General features: G+C 46.4%; 2 long non-coding RNA genes across 2 annotated transcripts; one reads left to right on the plus strand and one right to left on the minus strand.

Annotated features, from left to right (window-relative positions):
* Window positions 1–48: 48 nt before the first annotated feature.
* LOC140639923 (uncharacterized) lies at window positions 49–14056 on the plus strand. Its single transcript, XR_012036568.1, has 3 exons — window positions 49–190; window positions 8373–8463; window positions 13938–14056. It is a non-coding gene; the product is annotated as an uncharacterized lncRNA (long non-coding RNA).
* On the minus strand, window positions 5937–19094 carry LOC140639925 (uncharacterized). Its single transcript, XR_012036570.1, has 2 exons — window positions 15753–19094; window positions 5937–14888 (listed from the first exon to the last, which is right to left on the minus strand). It is a non-coding gene; the product is annotated as an uncharacterized lncRNA (long non-coding RNA).
* Window positions 19095–19391: the final 297 nt, after the last annotated feature.

Genomic DNA, 19391 nt, shown 5'->3' on the forward strand with positions numbered 1-19391 from the left:
CAGAGCCGCAGCCCCTGGGGCTGGCGGGACCCGCGGGCGTTGGAGCCGAGGTGCGATGGCCTCGGGTCAGCCGCGTGTCCCTCGGTCGCCGGAACCGGGCCGTTTCCGTCCTCACCGCCCGCCGACCCGCGACGCTGGGCGGGGTTTTCCGGAGCAGATCAAAGGGTCCTCTCCCGGGTCGGGTCGGAAGGTTTGCCCGGGAGCCGCTTCTGTGCTGTTTCCCCTTCCTCTTTCTCTCTCAGGATTAGTGTGGTGAAGGGGGTCGGCGCAGTTTTTTATTTTGAAAGTGACTTGGGGCGACCGTCGTGCCAAGTGTGCAGTCGAATAGCCCCATTTTATAGATGAGGACACTGAGGTCCGGGGAGGTCAGATTTGAAGTCAGGCTGCTGGTGAGCGGCCACCCCAGGTGGAGAACCCTGGCGCTCGGGCTCCCTGGGCGTTGGCCCCCCACATTCGCTATTGGTTTCCCTTCTTTAACACCCTCTGAAGCAAAATGTCGTTGATTTTTCTCTCTTAAGAAATATTTTCAAAACTTGGCAGAGGGTGGGAGGGTGAGCAAAAAGTCCTTTCAATATTAGAGCAATGTCTTAGGCTCACCTGGGAGCCTTCTGGCTCTCTAAGGGGACGTAACTTTGACTTCATAGTTACTGTTAATTGGAGTCCAGGCATGCATAGCTCTGTAAAATTAGATGACACTGTGTAGAAACTGTTAAAATGTAAATGACTTCTCTGTTCAGTAGAGATGCAAATGATTTCTATCTGGTAGAAAAAAATAACCCTGAAGGTTATAGTTTTGTTGTCCTGTAGGACTTTGACCAGTTTTGTATGGGACTTTGCAGCCTTTTAACATGCCTTCTTGTGCTTTGAGTACACAAAATCTTTGTTCTCATATCCTATTTTAAACCAGTGTTAAAACCCTGCAGGTTTTCTCATTAATGGAGTAATTAAATCACTGGCACATACTCATCATCTCTTGCCAAGGCTTCACGTTCCCCTTCCTCCCCACTTCCTAGGCCCTCCAACCCACTATCAGCTGGAATACACACTGAACACCCACTGCTGATTTTCTGACCCAAGTGGAGCATACACATGACATCAGGGGGACCTGGGATATGCACTCACCAACTCTGCAGATTAAAAGAAATCTCTACATTGTCAAACACACTAGGACTGCCAGAAGTGTACAAACTCAACATATTATTTCAAATAATCTGTTCCCCTCCTCCTGTCTCATCTTTTTAATCATGGCATGTCTATGACTAGGGGCTACGGGCTCTGGCCTGCAAGACACCTGCTCTGGTCTCAGTCCCACAAAAAAAAATCTCTGCCCACACACAGAGCTATACTTATGACCTCACCACACTGGACTGGGCACCTGGTCCAAGCAGCAGCCCACTTACTGATTGGTTGGCCAGTGAAGGCTCAGCCTAACTACGCTAATGAGATCTTCTCTCTTGGCAAACTTGACAAGGACATCCTAGAGTGAACACTTGGTGGTAAAAGAACCAGAGAAGGCAGGCATTTGGGGTCCTGAAGCAGCTGCATAAATAAGCAGCAAGAAGAGCAGTGGCAGAGCATGAAGGCCAAGGATGGATGGAACCTGCTGCTGGGCTGGCCAGGAGCTGGAGTGTCTGTGTTTTAAAGCTGTTTGATCTTGAAAGACCTCTTGGTTCCTGACCTACATCTAGGACTCTGTCAGGCTCCATACAGGTTCTGTTGCTCCTGTTCCTCCCAATAAGTGAGCTGTGTGGCTTGTCCTGGGTTGCCATTAGGTCTGTCATTTGGTCTGTGGCCTTTGCCTTCTTATTTGTGGGTGGCCTTAAAAATAAACCCCACAACACTGGAGGGAAGCTAGGCGGTCTCTGCTCCTTCTAATCAACAGACCTTGGTTCATCCTCTCACCTTTTCTAATAACTTAATAAGTAATAGCACACGAGTCTTTATTACCTTTTGTTCAGCCAACTCTGCCCAAGGACATCAAGAATTTTCTAGGAAAGAGAAAGGTTTTCTTGGGTAGAGCTGTCCTTCCCCTTCTGCCTCCCTCCACTGATGTTTGATCATTCATTCTCTCCACAAGCACATCATTGATTCTAAAATAAATGAGGCAACATTCATGCTTTGAAAATGGATGCAACAATCTTGTAAGGACAGGGTTAAGGGACTGGGGTCAGTGCAGAAGTGAAGTGAGAGGATGGGTGCTACATGCACCCACAAGGTTGGGGTGGGGAGGGACACCCCCTGCATTAGCAGCTTTTCCTCTTGGCTCTCCCACGAACTCTGGCTTTTATGCCTCTGGCCTGGAACCACATGTAACCAAAGCCATATGTTCAACTTGGATTAATTAAATGGAGGCTTCAGCAAATTTCTGGTGCTGCTTCTGGTGCTTTTGCACTATAGTATTTTTAACATTTGTTACTATATGTTGTTTGTTATGTTTAACCCTGCGGCCCAGATTCTATTAGTCTATAAAGTTTAAATGGTGAGAGACTTCTGGTCTTGAATTTTAAAAATTAGGAGTACTTTTTGTTTATTCCATGAGAACATGTTGTGTCTACTCCGGGTTTGATGGGAGAAATTCACAGTCCTCATTTTTCTGGGAGATGACTGTAATCTTCGTGGATTTTAGGAAATGCTGTAAGAAAAAGCTGTGCTATAAACTTAAAGTCCTGATCCTCAGTTCTTAGCCCCAAAGTGCAGAAAAAATTCCCAATCTAGTTTCTAACCATGGGTGTCCAAGCACCCAAGATGTCAGGCAGAAGGGAAAAGGAGGTGCTTTTTCTGGGAATAGGCATCTGAGGCTTGCCTCAGCCCTGGGCAGGCAGCGGAGGCCGGCAGTACTTGCTCCCTGGCCTGCAGATCTTTGCAGAGGCAATGGTGCTGCTTGTTCTGGACATTTCCCACTCTCCTACAAGGACCAATACCAGTGCTGGTGATGTGATGGCAGATTTGGTCATTTTTTATTTGGGGAAGAGTTGTCACAGTGATGAAGAGTCCCTTTACCTTGTGCAAGTCCCCGAAACTGCAGGTCAAAGTCTCAGCTTCCTCTTCTGCAGTATGAGCAAGAACGCCTGCTCTATCAGGTGACAGTGACAGGGAATGGGGGGCGTGCAAAGAGCCCATGGTGCTCACTAGTAGTATCTTTGGGAATAATTGTGGGTAAGGGGCGTTTCTGATCCTCAAATCTGTAAATGTGACCTGGGGCAACTTTCAGACACAGACAGGGCACTCTTGGGTGTGAGGCCTGGTATCTTCCTTGAGATGGGACATCTAGGCATTTCCCTGAGGCTTCTTGTCCTTTTTTTTGGCTGGGGGTGGGGTGAAGGAGGGGGTTGACAGCCCTGCTTCCCACTTTGCTGTGTGTGCCATGGGATCTAACTGCGAGTCTTACTGGGCTGGATCTACAGGAGCTGGGGTTCCCCTTGGGCCTACCCACAGCAGGCTCCTCATCCCCTCCCCCAGCTCTTCACATTCCAGCTCTTGTGTCCAGGGAGATTTAGCAGCGATTTCAAATAAGCAATTACAATTTCAGAAGACATACTTAGGTGTGGTTAGCACCCAGGCCCCTGCTCCACAGTACTAGTGGCTACTCCCTTAGCATCTCTCTTGATTAACCCTTTGTAGCTCTCAGCTTGGAAAACAAGGAATTCCTATCTGTATGGGCTCCATCTTTCCCTCCTTCTTCTGTTTCCCTTCTGGGTCTCTACCGAAGAACACTGAAATTAGTAAGTCAGGTCTGCCTCCTGGGCAGGATTTATGAAAGCCAGGTGCCCCTGGATGTAACAGACTTAAGCGCTTTGGTTTGGCTGCTCTGCACTGTCCTGATTTTTCTTGGACAGAAGGGACTGGTGACAGGTCCCCACCCAGGCTCAGGGCTGACACATGACCTCGTCCTGGCCGGTCAACATCCATCCACGTGCCCATCAGCAGTGCATTCAGACACAGGCCCCGGCTTCAGTCAGTCACCGAAGAGGCAGTTTCAGGATTTTTGCTAAGAACTGAGAACGAGGTCCTGGCTTTCTGCAGGGCTTGCTGAGCCCAAAGAAGATGGTCCTAAGGCCCCTAGTGGCTGTCTTGCCACTGCTTGGGTGGGGAGAGCTGAGAGATAACCCAGTGGCCCTGTGTAAGCCCCTGAACCCTGCTAAATGTGAAGCTCCTGGACTTCCCAGCTATATGAACTGATAAATTATTTTGCCTTAAGTCTGTTGATTTGGAATTTATATCGCTTTCAATTTAAAAAGACTTGACTGCTAGCTGGCCAAAATATAAGCTGATTTCTAGCAATCAAAGATGTGATTCCCAGGTAAAGGAGAGAAAAGAGAGGCAGAAAGAATAACAGAGAAATCTCAATGGAGAGGCTTGAGTCTGGAAAATTCTGCCTTCTGTTTTCTCATTACATACTACACCCCCCCCCCCCCCCCCCGCCATAACCATGTAATCTGTCCCTACCGTGCTTCTTGGAACATATCCTTGAAAAGGAGGCTGAGAGACTTGCTCTGGTCCTGCAGAATTTATAGACCATAGTGAGGTTTTCTCCCCAAGGATTCTTTCTTTGAGAATCCCCTCTGGAGACTATTCTGAACTCCCACGCTCACCCCAAGCAGATCTGCATCAGCCCTTTGACTTGGATCCCCCTGCAACGACTTGGAAACCAATTCTTGGAGTAAAGTGTTCCACTTACAGAAGTCTTCAAACCATCGGTGGAACAGCAGCCCCATGCCCTAGCCAGGTGCCAGAGAATGAGATTCAGTTTTTGACAACCCCACCACCCACCCCTAAATGGCTTAAACAAGACAAAATCTGTTTTTTCTCATGTGAATGAAATCTAGATGTAGGCTTCATGAAGTTGTCCAAACCCAGTATCTCCCTATCCTACCTTCTCACTGTCCCCAGCAGTGGGCATCTGCTTTCCACTACTCCCTCCCCCCTCCAACTGCCTCTCCCACCCCCCATACCACTTTCACTTTCATCATTGGGCAGGTGTAGAGATGCAACCAGCCAGGAAGACTGGAAAGGCACCCTTTACTCTGTATGCAGCTAAATATTGGAGGGGTCCACTCCTAAGGAAGAAAGGTAAAATGAAAACTGAAGGACACTAGGAGTCTCTACCATATGGGTTACCCCATGACGTGCCACAGTGAAACCCCTCACAGAAACAGTGCCACTGCTGGTGGTGCCCATGAGGGCCATGAGGGGAAAATCATTAATTCCAGATATATCAGTACAGATACCTTCCTGTTCTAAATGCTAAGAGAATGGCCTGGGACCACCTGGGGAAACCTTCCCTATCATTATCTGTCTTTGACATTCAGGGGTCACCCTGCCTTAGGGAAGAAGGTTTCCAGTCCCATCTCAGCTCCTCAAGGACGGCTGGACTAGAAATGGCATTAGAGCCCCAGAGACATCTTAGGAAACTTCCAGGGAGCCAGAGAGCAGACAGAGGAGCCCTGTCCCTACGTGACCCCATCTCAGCTGAGATTAGACAGTAGCAGCTTTCTTAGGGAAAAAATAAAGTGGGGTGTGCTTCTTGATATATCCTACCATTTGATGTGAAGGGTCCGGTTTTGAATAAGGGAACTGTGGGATTCTGTACAAGGATGTTTGATCCCAGGGCTCCTTTTGCAGCTCAGGAGAACTGGAGCCACATTGGCAGGTCACCCACAACCATGTGACAAACTATCTTTAGGGAAGGATCCCAACCTCCCCCACTCACTGCTTAACATTTGCAAAGCTCTGAGAATGCTGGTTCGTACTTGGTAGGAGCTCAGTAAATATTAGTGTAATACGGGTCTGAGTGTTCTGGGTGAGGAAAGCACTTATTATGGGGTATTTATGACACGCCTACTATAGATAAGGGATTGGTCAAAGTGCCATGGTGGGTCACAGCGATGAAAAAGACACCATCGTTGCCCACAAGGAGTTGACCGTTCTAACAAAAGTTGTTTCAAAAGGCTGTTTATTTCATGTCAATTATCAAGACAAAGCAAAAAATAATCAACTGAAGCTGGGGGTCCCATTTCCTGCATTTGTCATTGTGTCTTTGAAGAGAGGGGTTTCTAAATCCCCATGTCTGCTCTTGGAAGAAATGATAAGGAGTTAGTGTCGTTCACCGAGACAGGGGTTTGAGGAGTCGAAGACAGAATACTGGCCTTGGAAACAGCCACCTTTTGTTTATTTCTGTCACTTCCCACGTCCTAGCTGAGCCTCTGTCTCAGTTTACCCCTCTCCAAGGTGAGAGCAGCCACATTTGTTTCTTCCCAGCTCCCCCATTCCCTTGCACTCTGAGCTGATGGAAGCAGTGATGTTTGTGAATCACATGGATCCCAAGAACAGGTTTTACATTAAATCTTTCTTGGGAGTGGAGGTGGGGGTGAAAGAGCTGTCTTTTCAGACTGGCTGGTTTGTTTTGAATTCATCTTTACACGAGCTCCTCCCAGGGTATGACAGAGTGGGGGACAGAGGAAAGGATTAAATACCCAGGGGAGAGTAAAACAAGATAGCAGAAGACCTGGGAGAAGGTCAAAGATGGGAGGGTGGCTATTTGCCCTCTAGACACCCATGTCCTCTGGACACCCTGTGCCTTGGGCAGCCAATATCCCTACCTTACTGCAGCAAGTTTGCTATGGCCTTGATCAACGGGGACTTCAAAATCATCCACGTTCATGTTACATTCACTTGGTGACTCCTTTATTCATTCTATCTCCTCATTCAATGTATATTGCGCACCGGTCGGTGCCATCTGGAAATATTACCCCCATTTGCTATCAGGAAGGGTATGTATTTGCATCAACCTTCTACACAATTAGTTTCATTTCCCAAGAGTGGTTTTGGACTTGAAAGTAGATGTTGCTCAGAACCTTTTCTGAAAGTTGGGTCTCGAGTTCTCTGAGAGGGGCCCGCTTCTCCAAAGGAGCCTTCCACATCCTTGGCCCCCGGGGAGCACCCATCTTCCTGCGCATCCTCACAGGCATTCAATCCCCAGAGCCTCTCTGCGAAGTCCTGGCACAGCTGTAACCAACAAAGACTCTTTGTGCAAATGGGGCAGTGTCACCTGACAGGTTTGAAATGTAACTTCCTCCTCTGAGCCAGGGGAACTGAATCTGAAAGACTAGAAGGATGGGCCAAAATGAAGATAAAATTTAAAGCACCAGAAGGAGAGTTTTGTGCTTTGTGATGAAAAGAAATATCTAAAGCAAGAAGAAGGAATCCCGTCTTGTCGGAGTTGTATGTGAAATTGACGTAGAGATTTCGGTTGGCTGCAAGCTCCGTGTGAATCAAGGCTGAACTGGCAGCTGGAAACCCAAACAACCTTTGCCTGTGTTGGCAGAGTCACAGGTGTCTAGAGAGGGAGGTGGGAGCCCCCCGGGCTTGTCACAGGGCAGGCTATATCTGAAATGTTTAGGCTTAGCTCTGGGTGCACGTTTTAACACTTGAACATCCTGGCAGGATCCCCTTGGAGGATGGTATTTCATGCAGAAACCACACCACATGAGAAACCAGTGATGCTCAGTCTATAAAAACAATTTATGGTCAGAATAACTTTCTTCAAATACTTCATTGGTTAGATGGAAGAGGGAGCCTGGAGAGCTGAAGGGTTGAGAAGGGCTATGTCATTCTCAGATGATTGTAGACACCTGGTGCGGACCTCCACAGCTTTGAGCCCCTTCACCTCCAAATGTGATTTGCATCTTCGTCCATCCTTTCATTTCCTCCTGCCCCAGAAGAAGAATAGTCCCTCCTCCCTTAGGAGGTTCCCCTCATCCTCTCCCATCTCCCATCTCTAGGACACACCCTGCCAATTACCAGCCTTCCAAAATCTTTAATTTTCCCTTCTCCACTGGCTTCTTCCCACAAGCCTGCAACTATGAGGAAGATAATGACTTGGGTGCTTATTATGTGCCAGGTGCAAAGAGATTTATGTGCCTTGACTAATCCTCACACCAATCCAATGAAACAGGTGATGTCTTCTCCATTTAGAGATGGGGGAACGGAGACTTCGAGTTGTTCAGTGGCATTCCCAAGCTCACAGGGGCTAGGTACATCTCTCTCTAATACTCTGAACTGCACTTGCATTCAGGTTGTTATGCAGTCCCCTCCCTCTCCAGTGGAATTCCCTTGCAGGAGCCTCTTCTTGTGTCTACTGCTTCATCTCCCACCTGTCCCTCTGCTGATGGCTGTTCTCTGCCTTTTCCCTCTGCAGAGGCAGCTCCCCCAATGGTCATCAGTGACCTGATGGTTAATCCAACAGCCTTTCCTCAGTGGTCACTCTACCGGGCATTGCTGGCCACACTCCCCTTTCTCCCCACCTCCTCCCACATGTAGCTGAGCTTACTCACTCCCACTACTTTACTTCTCATCTTTTCATCCCCATCCAGGTCCCTCCTTCCAAGTGTCACTAGTCATCTTAAAGGATCTGAGGACTCAGCGGAAGTTGGAAACCAGGGACCTGTGAGTGAAATTTCCCTGGTATGTGTAAGGGTATGAGATGGGGTGCATGGAACTGAGCACTCTGGAGGGCACAGTTCCAATGACCTCACTCACATTGGGTGGAGTTATAGAGGAGAAACAAAGGGACCAGGAATCAGCATTGGTATAATCTCAAAAAGCAGAGAAAGCTAGGAGAGCAGAAGGCAGTGCTTAGGGAATAAGATGGTGAAGTTCAAGGAGAAAGCAAGCTGAGACCTTGGGGAAGGATGACTGTCAAGATTCCAGATTGTTGGTTGGCTCATCAAACACCCTAAAATCATGGCAGGAGATGGGTTTAACTTTCTCGACTTGGGCCTGCGTCCCATGTGAAGCTGTGTCCTCAGCAACAACAAGATTTTGTATCCCTTGGACTTGTCTTCAGTTTTCTAGTTTGCCAGCATTTGGCATTCCCGTTCTGGTTAAACAAGGCCACGAATCCAGTGCTGTGCTGAGTGGCGTAACTCCAGGAGGGCCCTCTACAAGAAAACCACTCCAATAGCACAGTGCCTGGGCACTGAGGCACTTATTGAATGAACAGAGGTTGAATAAATTCATTTCCAATTCAGTTCAACAACATTCTTTGAGCACCCACTGATGTCAGGCTCTCTACGAGGGCCTGAGACCAATCAGGATAGGAAAAGTGAACAGGGACACAGCCTGCTGCCCAAGTGCTACTAGACTCACTGATTCTAAATTAGCGTGAAACCTTAGAGGCTTCCAGACAAAGCCTTAAGCTCCCTCTCCTGGGCTCAGCATTTGCAAATTTCCTTTAGAACCCCAGAAACTCTTTAGCTTGATAAAAAAAAAAAAAAGTCCAAGATTATTTGGCCTGTCTCAGGGAAATAGAGTCAGAATGTGTGTGCCTGGGACAGAGCTGCTGCTGGATTCTTAAGGGAAGACCCTTCAGGCTCTAACCAAGAAAGCCCCTCTGGGTTCCCTCTTCCTGGTCCCCAAACTGGGAGGGGGGGGTATTTACTACTGATCCCCTCTGCTTCATCTCTTACTCATTTTATTCAGAAAGGGGTCCGAAGATCTCTTTTCATTTTCACATAGAAACAACCCCTGTTTCCCAAACTCCTGCAGTGTTTCATAGAGACCTATCTAGGGGCTGGGAACAAGACCTATCTCTTGTTTCTAACAAGAGCTAGTGCATACAAGAGTCTTCTCTTTCTGTTTCCCAGAAGGAGAGTTCAGGAAAAGAGCCTTCCAAGGAGACCCCCTAGATCCCTTCTTGCTGCTCCCATGTTCAAGTAGCTGGTTCCCCTTGCTCTGTGAAGCAGTGAGGCTTCAGTAGAGCAGGGCTGGGGATTTAGCTAGACTAGGACAGCTGCCAGCACGGCTCTGCCCTTGGAGACTTCCAAAAAAGCTTCCCACTCTGTTATTTGCCTGGGTGGTCATTAATGTTCTTGCTGCAGGCCCTGGGTGCCCAGGCTCCAGTCACATGAGCTGTAAAATCCCAAGTGAAACTGGAGCATCCAACTTCTGTATGTTCAGTTTGGGCTCCAGGCTTCCTTTGTCAGCACTCCACCTCTCCCTGCCTCAAACAGAGAGACAAATACAGCCTGCAGGGAAGAAGCCAGAGAAATACAGGCACTTAGGACACTCGTGAGGACGGGCCTGGTCTACAAGACATTGGGGAATCCCTCTACACTGAGGCCAACTTTGATATGGAGATGGAGCAAAGGAATCCAGAAACCCTCTGTCTGAGTCCCAGGACTCTGGTTCCATTTAGACTTCTAGGGTCGTCCACTCCAGAGGGAAACCCTGGAACTGGACCAGCTAGGGGGATAACTGGCAACCCTCGGGACACATTCATCTACAGATACATCACACAGTATCATCAGAAATTTGATCCAATCTATAATCTATAGATTGGAAGAGTTATAGATTTATGACTTCTTTTGCAGGAAAAAAACAATCAGAAGATACTGCTCACCTGGACTCTCATGGCAAAACGTGCTATTTAGAGTGCACGTCTGACAGCTCTCCGCACCCCCCTACTCTCCATGACAGCCCTCACACGGGGACAGGGGCTGTTGACTTTGCACTTGCAATGCCATTTTTCTTTAGTAGAACAGATTTCTCTATACATCCTTAGCCATCAAAAGTGATTTTTCTGCACTTGACCTAGTGATTCCTATTGGCATTTGAATTTGCAAACCCTGATGCCAGGCACCTAGAATAGCCAAGAGTGTTGCAATTGGACAGAAAATTAATCCAAATAACTTAAACAAAAACAAAAAGAGGGGTTGGCTGTCTTGTGCAGCTGGAAGAGTATCTGGGCAGCGACAGAAGTGATGAAGGGACTGTGGCAATCAGAGAGAAGGGCCATGCACCCCTGCCAGGATTCTCTCTCTAGCTCTTCCATCTGCTGGTCCCTGCTTGTCTTTGCATGTTGCCCTCATTCTCTTTCAGCAGAGGTGCCTTGGTCATGTGGTGAGGATCATGGCCATTAGAAGCCCCAATTTAGAAATTCCTGTAGAAAAAAGAGCTTCCTTTCTCCACTTCTGAAAAATCAATCCCAGGAAAGGATGCCAGCCTCACTTGGGTCATACACCTTAGAGCGGCAGGATGTTTTCTTTTTAAATCCAATATGTAAGTAGCTTGTCACTGTTCTCAGTAGGTCACAAATATTAACTTACTTAATCCCTGCTTTTTTAAAAAAAGTTTATGAGTTAGTCCAATTACTATCTCTATTGCAAATGAAGAAACTGAGACACAGATAAGTGGCCTTCCCAAGGCCACAGAGCTATTACTTGGTAGAACTGGGATTTGAACCCTGGTGCTCTGGCTCCAGAGTCTATATTTGTATCTTATGGTTGTATGGTTGTCCCCCTGAACTATAGTTGTGCAGATTTGCACGGCATAACTCTAGGGGAACAAACCCTGGACCGAAACAGAGCATGACCTCATAGGCAACATGGAGGACAGGGGCAATCACTGGTTGTCAGGGTTAGTGGGAGACAGACCAATGGTGGCTCATATCTGGTGGGTGTGGGGGGTGGGTGCTGTGACAGCCCCACTGGTCCACATTTACTAGGGGCAGAGGAGTTCCCCAGTGAAAGAAGCCCAGGCAGACAGTGATAACATATGACCATCTCATGAGCATCCAGGGTCAGTCATGACTATGGCATCTGCCTATCTTCCTGCTCCCTAAAGACGTCTAGGTAGCAAATAACCTCTGGGAAGGACATTCTGGCCCATGGTCTCTTCTTTAAGGAAAAAAAAAATAGAAGAAAATATTTAATCAACCAAACAATAAAAGGCAAACAGAAATAGCTCAATGTCAACAACACAAAAAAGGCTTAAAAGAAAACTCTCATAATCACCGTTAACATGCTGAGCCTTTTATAACTCCACTTTTTAATTGACCCCCCCCCAAAAAAAATTACCTAACCTTTCTGAATCTCAATTTTTTCTTTCCTTTTTAAAAAAAAAAAAAAAAAAAAAAAGATTTTATTTATTTGAGAGAGAAAGAAAGAGAGAGCCCAAGTCAGGGTGGGGTGGGGAGAGGGCAGAGGGACAAGCAGACTCCCCACTGAGCAGGAAGCCCAGTGCAGGGCTCAATCCCAGGACCCCAGGATCATGACCTGAGCTGAAGGCAGACACTTAACAGACTGAACCACTCAGGTGCCCCTGAATCTCAATTTTTTTCATCTGTAAAGTGAGAGATAAAGCCTATCCAGGTTGTTAGGATTTGGTGAGATAAGCTGTCACAGCTCATGGCACATAGAAGGCTCTAGAAAATGGTAGCCATTAAAGAGCCAATTTTCACCTTGGCTCTCATGGGCAAGTGTCATTCAGAACCCTCTCACTTACAATCATATCTAGGGTATCCCTCTGATAATTGCACAGACTGCCACCTCTCCTAGTTTAGCCTCAGTTTCTCAGGATGAAACACAAGATATCCCCTAAGGAGCCTTGCAAAGGGCAGTGAGAGAGTCATGTGCTGGAGATGGAGTGGGAGGGAGGTGTCAGGAGAGGGTCAGGGGGGACTTGGTACAAGAGACTGAAGGAATACTAAGAGCTCTCATGATGAAATGTCGTGGCCATAAATAAGATGATACAAGAAGGAAAGGGAACAGGAAAGGGGTGGGGAATGCAACTTTGAAATAGATAATTGTGATTACTGCATTTTAGGATTAAAGGAAACTTAGGATCCAGTTGAGTGGTTAGTCTTTTTTTAAAAAATAAAATCTTGCACAGAATCAAAATCTGCAAAATAGATAAAGGCGAGCCGCCCTGGATAAAATGAGAGCTCGGGGAGCAGTTGGTTTGGTTTCCATGCAGGGCTGCGAGGAACAAAGTTTGAAAACCAGATCTGGGTCAATGCAGGAATCCAACACCACCACAAATATCCACTCAGCTTGCACTTCCCAAATGAATTACCTCTTGCATTGTCCACCCCCAAACTTAGTGTCTTAAAACAACGATTTTATTTGCTCCTGAGTCAGTTGGGCTGAGCACAGCAGGGAGTCTCTAGGGGTTACCTCTGCAGCTGCATCATCTGGAGGCAAAAAAGGGGGCTGGATGGGCTAAGATGGCCTTACTCACACATCTGGTAGTTGGCACTGGCTCCCTGCTGGGCTTCTCTTCCAGGAGAACCACTCTGAGACTGTACATAGCACTGAGTTCTAAGGGGACAGGCTTAGAAGCTGGAGGTTCTTTAGAGATATGAGGTAGGAAGTCCCATAATATCACTTTTGCCACATCCTACTGGTCAAAGCAAGTCACAAGAGCAGATCAGATTCAAATTGAAGGTATGGAGAAATAGACTCTTGATGGGAGGAATGTCAGAGTCACATTGAAAAGAGTTGCTTGCACAGGAATGGAATTTGGGGCTATTTTTTTTTTTTTTTTTTTTTGCAAAATACCACATCTCATTTTCTGCAACCTTTTTTTCAATAAGCTTGGCATATATCTGGTATATGAAGATGATAACTTGTAGTATACGTGGGTGAATGTGGCAAACCCTGCTATTATATAAACCCTCTCATTATTTGTTCTCCATTTTTTTCTTATTTACAGAACCTCAGTTCTTTTTTTTCCAGACTGGCCATGTGCCCAGTTACAAATATTCACCCTCCCAGATTTCCTAATAGCTGGAGTGAACACATGACCCAATTCTGGCCATTGAATGTAATCAGTAGTCTCCTGGGTAGGGTCTCCAGGAGAGCTGTTGTTTTCTTGATCAAAGGGAGCAAGCTCTCTGGCACTTGCCTTTTGCATTTTTCCCTGCTCCCTTCCTGTCCCCCTCCTGCCTGGAACCCATGTGGAACATTTACAGGTGGAGCAGCCATTTTGAAACCATGAGACTAGATGAATAGAAACACAGAAGAAGCTTGATCTCCAATGGCATCATGAGACATCTTCTCTAGTCACGGACTCCCTATTTCTGAGCTTCTCATTCTCTGAAAAAAATAAACCCTACTTAGTTAAGTCTGTTAGAGCTGTGGTTTCTCCTATTGAAACAGGGAATGACAGTGAGATGAGACTGGGAAGAGAACAGAAGGCTGACTGACCATCAAGGCCCATGACTGGAAGACACCATCATTGCTATGCACACTGAAATGAATTTCTGCCTTTTTCTGTGCTCATGTGTGTTTGTGTGTATTTGGAGGTGCCTGAGTCTAGAGATAGATGGTTTCGGTATAGGGATGATCATTTGTATATAAGGAAATGCTGTTGTTTTTGCAAAATTTAAAATCAAATTGGAGTCCAGAGTTTGAAAGGCTGAAATAAATTGAAAGTGAAAAAATAAGTTCAGTAGTAATGACTATAAATGCTTGTACTTAGATTTTTAAAAAAGATGTCAGCATGGGAGAGCTTAGTTTCACAGCCTGAGGGTTGGAGTTGACTGCAAAGGCTTAGAATGAGCTCACAGAATGAGCTGTGAGTGCCAAAAGCTCTGGCTCACCCTCTATGATGGTTATCTAGGCTCCAGAATGCAGAGAGCAGACGTCCCTCAGCCTCTACATGGTCAGAGCATTGGAGGTGAGCATATGTCCATCCTAGGACTGACAAATGGAGCCCAGCCAGAGAAAGACCAGGATGCCATCCAGGACCTGGGAAAGTTTAGCTTGGACAAGAGAAGACGTGGAGGAGCCTGAAATGATAATAGCTGTAATAAGTCATCTATCACTGTATACAAACCACACCTAAAACTGAGTGGCTTAAACCAACAACAACCATTCATTTGCTCAGGATTCTGCAGTCTGGGCTGGAGAGATTTTTTTCTCTGCCCCATGTGGTGTAATGGGAGTTGGGCTCAATCACACACTTGCAGCCAGCTGGCAGGTTGACTGGGGCTGGAGGAGCCATGATTGCTTCACTGGCATGTCTGTCACCTCGGCTGGGATGACTGGACTGGCTGCACCCCTCTGCTTCTTGGGCCCTTTCAAACCAGTTCTCCACATGGCTGTCATCTGCAAGGAGGCAAGCCCAGGCTTCATGGCTTCTCAGAACGGTAAGAGTGAAAGTGGATGCTACAAGGCTCTTGATGCCCAAGACTGGAATTTTTGTAACATTACATTGGACCAAGCAAGTCATAAGACCAGTCCAGATACAATTTGGAAAGGGACCACACAAAAGTGTGAATTTAGGAGTGTGATTCACTGGGGGCTATTTTGTAGCAGTCTTTCAAAATAACTAATATTCAGTTTTTCTAGAGTCTGTATAGTTCACAAAGGACATTTTCTTGTCCTATTTGATCATTACAACTTCATTGAGATTATGGTAAGGGTATGGTGGTAAAAACAATAATAAATCAATAAAAGCTCTGACTTATGGCATTTGTCACTCACTTTCCTTGGTGTAAATACTCCCACCATGGCTCATTTTAAATGACCAACACAAAAAAAAAAAAAAAAAAAATAAATAAATAAATAAATAAATGACCAACACAAGATCACTGAAAGCAGAAGTGAGAGGAGGGCCACTTGGCAGCTGGCTCTCACACACCACTGTATACAGTGGGGATTAGCTCTACTTGCAGATGAGGTGATGAGACTTTCTCAAAATCACACACAACCAGTAGTAGCAGATCTGGAACCCAACCCAGATCCAAACTGTATAGGGTTATAACATCACCCTATCTCATAGCAATTTTCTTAAACATCTGAAGGGCTGCTATAGAGAAGGAGTAGTCCTATAAACCTATAGTTTAGGTTGCCTCAGAAGGCAAAATAAGTGTCAATGTGAGTAAATTTCAAAGAGACAGATTTCAGTGTAAGAAAGTCAGTATGAAAATGGATTCTGTAATCATTAGCCATTCAAAGAGAATGAATTACTTTGTGCCGTAGCGTTGTCCCTATCTTAAAGGGTCTGTCAGAAGCCGGATCTTTGAAGATTTCTGAATCAGAGGAGAGGTTGAAGGTTGAACTAGAGAGCCTCTAAGACCCCATAAGTCTTAGATTCTGATTGTAAGAATGTTCTTAATTCTCAAATCTAGAACAGCTCAATATCCTATTGAGACCAAAGAGTGTGAGAGAAGGGGAGAGAAGAGAAGGTGACTGTTAAATCCTGGGAGGAGCTTGGCCAGAAGAAACCTAGCAGTCCTGAGGAGATAGGTCTCCTGAATACGTTCAGGTGGGAAAATGGGTCTTAGGAGGGTAGCTCTGGTCCAAGTGACAGAACCATAGGACTCATAACACAGAAGCACAACTTTTATTTTAAAGTCAACTCAAACGACAGCCCCCAGAACTTGAGTCTGAAATGTCAGGATGTTCTCAGGGTAGCAGAATGCAGCTATTGATATCGCCTAGCTCTGTGGATAAGGCTGGCTTTCTAACTGGGCTTCTTTAATTTTTGCTGAGGATTTGGCATTTAGTCTCCGGCTCAGCCAGAACCTGCTGCTCCTGCCTGGCTGTGCTGCCCCACTTTTGCTTGGGGGTCTGGCATTCATGGGCACTTCCCCCTCAGCCCTGGGGGCTTCCTGAAGCAGTTAAAGATTCTAGTTTTATAATGAGAACCACAAAACTGGAAGCTTTCCCAAAGGAACAATTCAAAACTTGAGGCATAAATCTCAGCCATTTGAGAATACACACCTGGGATGCTTTCCGGGATGACTCAGGCATCACTGGCCATGCCAAGAAATTACTCAGGTAATCATAAATCCCAGAAGCTTCCAGGGAATGCCCAAGACCGTTACTGAAGTAGATAACTCATCTCTAAGAGCAAGTCCTTTGACTCAAAAACGTACAAGTCCATGCATCTCTGATTTTGAAGAGCTGCTATTTTCCTGTGCTAAACCCAAAGGAAGGAAGGCAAGTTGACCAAGCCAAGCCTGGTCTTGCTCCTTCAGCTGGCAGCTCCCCCAAGTGAGATTAGCCCCATCAGAGACTTTCAAAGATGCTTTCACATCAAGGTTCCCAGATTTACTGAGTGACATGCTCCCCAAAGTCCAATACATCCATCACTCATGTGTAGAAGGGTCTGGAATGGCTAGGCAGGATGTGAAATAAGAAGAAACAATGGGGGACTAGTGGTAGGGAAAGCAATGATGGTCCCCAAAGCCACTTCCCTGGAGACACTCTCCTTTAGACCATAGGAACCATCATCAAAGTACACACAAACCACTGCCAGCTCTAAAAACCAGGGGAACCCTCTCCCCAGGCTCAGAGTGCCTTCAGTTATCTTTGGTTTGCTCCTGCACAGAAATAGGTCTGAAAATGTCAGCAAAACAGGGTATCAGCAATTAAATTAGAGCTTCCTGGGATGCCTGGGTGGCTCAGTGGTTGTTCCTGGGGTCCTGAATCAAGTCCCAAATCAGGTCCTGGCAGGGAGGTTTTCTCTCTGTCTATGTCTCTGCCTCTCTCTGTGTCTCTCTCATGAATAAATAAATAAATACAATCTTAAAAAAAAAAAAAAAAGAGCTTTCCATTTCCTCACTCAGCAAATGGCTGGATTTGGGCATCCATCCCGATCATGGAACTGTGGGACGCCTGGGCCTGGGGCTGAAGCCAGCTAAGGGCTCTGGTGTTGGGGCTGCTTCATGAGATCCAAGTTCCTTTCTGGGTCTACTTCTTCTCTTTTCCACTCTTCCCCTCACCAACCTCAAATCACAGACCACAGTAAACTTAAAGATCATGCTAGTTTGAGCACCTAACTTTATAGGAAAGAAAGTCCCAGGGAGGAGGAGCAGAGATGCTGACTTTTGAAGGACACTCAACTAGTTAATAAAAAAGTCTATAATCAGATGGTTGGTACCACTAATCTTTTCAGTGCATGACCCTCTGCCCCACTTCTCTCTTTCCCAAATAAGGCATGGGTGCCAGCCTCCAACATGGCAGTCACACCCTCACATAGCTCTTCTCTCATGAGAGTGGTCTGTTTAACCAATAGAACATAGCAGATGGGATGGGATGTCACTCTGAGATTAGGTTATAAAACTATGGCTTTTGCCTTGGGCTCTCTCTTTCTCTTAGATCACTTACTCTGGGGAAAGCCAAGTGCCACAGGCAGGCAGGCTATGACAGGCTCACAGGGTGAGGGAATGAAGTCTCTGGCACAACCAGTGAAGAGCTAAGGCCTGCTGACAATCACGTGGCTAAGCTCCCAAGCAGACCCTACCCCAGCTGAGCCTTCAGATGGCTGCAGCCCTGGCCAACAGCTTCACCACAACCTCATGAGAGACCATGAGTCGAAAACACCATCTGAGCCTCTCCTGGATTCCTAATTCACAGAAACTGTGAGATGATCAATGTCTATGGTTTTAAGCTGCTAAGTTTAGGAGTAATTGGTTATATGGAGTAGATTAAAAACACTGGGGTTTTTTTCTTGGCTGTTTTTCCCCCTTGGAAAGAGAGAGAACGAGAGAGAGCTATGAAGGCAAATCCCAGTTTACCAGTCAACAAGACCCTGCACTACACTATTTTAAGAGATGAAACTGTGGCAAATCAGGAAAAAAAAAGAAAAAAAAAAAAAAGGAAGCTTCCCTGGAGGCTTGGGGCAAGAACCTCATTAGTGCAGGATTAAGTGTCTTCCCAGGCCTCAGTGAAAGAGGCTGGGCTGCTAGAATGCACCAGCTCCCTTTATAGAAGTTGTGAGCCTGTGGCACATGCAAGTGCTAACTACATTAGATGCATAATGTATAAACCTTACAGAGCTTTTGAGACGGAGTTACTCTTTGGTGGCTATTTTGTGACTTAAGGGTGCAACCTTAAGTTAAAGATGATTTCCTGTGATTCTGGTTTCCCATCTGGGGGATGGGGTTGGGATGGAGTTTCTGTGTGGTTTTCAGAGGCTTCAATGAAGGCAGAGCCAGCACTCGTCCTCCTCACCCTATTCATTCCCAAGTGGACCAGTCCAGCCCTGTCTGCCCAATAGACACATCCAAGAGAAGCTCTTTGAAAGGTGCCTCAGCAAAAAGCATCCTACAAATGCATACATTCCACAGAATGTTGTCTCAGGGGTGCTTTCTGACAGACTTTCTTGTTGGAAACTCCAAAATCTAGGGTCCTTATGCAATAGTCTCTATCCTACGCACTCTACCCTATATGCTCAAAAGTGAGCTCCGTCTTGTTTTCTATCCAGAAAACCTATAGCTGGAAGCATAACGGGCTTTCCTGTGCCCAGAATGTGTTTCCTAAAATATAGCTAAACTAGGTTAATGCCTTTTTTCTTTTCTCTCTTTTTTTCCTTCTCCCCCCTCCCCCCCCCCGAAGTGTAGATTTAAAGCCCCTGGGAAACTTCCTAGCTTTTTATTTTAAAGATACAACAAGAACATAGCTGTACCTTCACTTACCGGAGGAATATCAAGCAGACAGACCAGAAAGGTGGGCCCTGACCAGCTCTCCCAGGTCAGCCAGAAAGAGTAAAAGCTGGCCAGGACCCACTCCCCAAAGCCCTGGGGTCTCACTATATGCAGTGATAACTAATTCATTTGGTGCAGGCAGGTGGGGCGGGGGGTGTTCTGGAGGCACTTCCAG

The sequence above is a fragment of the Canis lupus genome, chromosome 9, assembly GCF_048164855.1.
Source record: "Canis lupus baileyi chromosome 9, mCanLup2.hap1, whole genome shotgun sequence".
Lineage (NCBI taxonomy): Eukaryota > Metazoa > Chordata > Mammalia > Carnivora > Canidae > Canis > Canis lupus.